Here is a 549-nt window from a genome sequence, read left to right on the forward strand (position 1 = left end):
CATTGGGGGCCCTGTGTTCCATCCAATAGCTGACTGTGAGCATCCACTTCTGTGTTTGCCAGGCACTGGCATAGCCTCACAAGAGGCCGCTATATCCAGCGACTACCCCATCCGGGGATCCATCCCATCATCAGCCACCAAACCCAGATACTATGGCACATGCCAGCAAGATTCTGCTGAAGGGACCCTGATATAGCGTCAAGCCCCTTCTGTAGCCTGAGCATACTCATGGCTGCGGACGCAGCAGCAAAAGGAAAGAGCACACAGACACTTTTAAGGACCTGATAGTAACTTTTCTCTGTCATCGGAGAGAGCCAAGCACTGTCTAGTCCCGGCTTTCAGTAACAAAGCTTGTGATTTTTTTTTTCTTCTACATTAAAACTGTATTTATCAGGGTATAGCTATGAGCATAACTGAATTGTAAATGGTAGTCAGTCAATAAGTAGCTATTTTTACTTATTTTATTTTTTAACTCTTTATTAATTCTTTGTGAATTTTACATCATGCATCCAATCCCATTCCTCTTCCCATCCTCCATATCCAACCTCT

At 44.1% G+C, this 549-nt stretch overlaps 1 pseudogene; it reads right to left on the minus strand.

Moving 5' to 3' along the window:
- LOC110335145 overlaps positions 1-230 on the minus strand; it is a 1,160-nt pseudogene extending 930 nt beyond the window's left edge.
- Between the last annotated feature and the right edge of the window lie 319 nt (positions 231-549).

This window comes from Mus pahari, chromosome 17, assembly GCF_900095145.1.
Source record: "Mus pahari chromosome 17, PAHARI_EIJ_v1.1, whole genome shotgun sequence".
In the NCBI taxonomy this organism is placed as follows: Eukaryota; Metazoa; Chordata; class Mammalia; order Rodentia; family Muridae; genus Mus; species Mus pahari.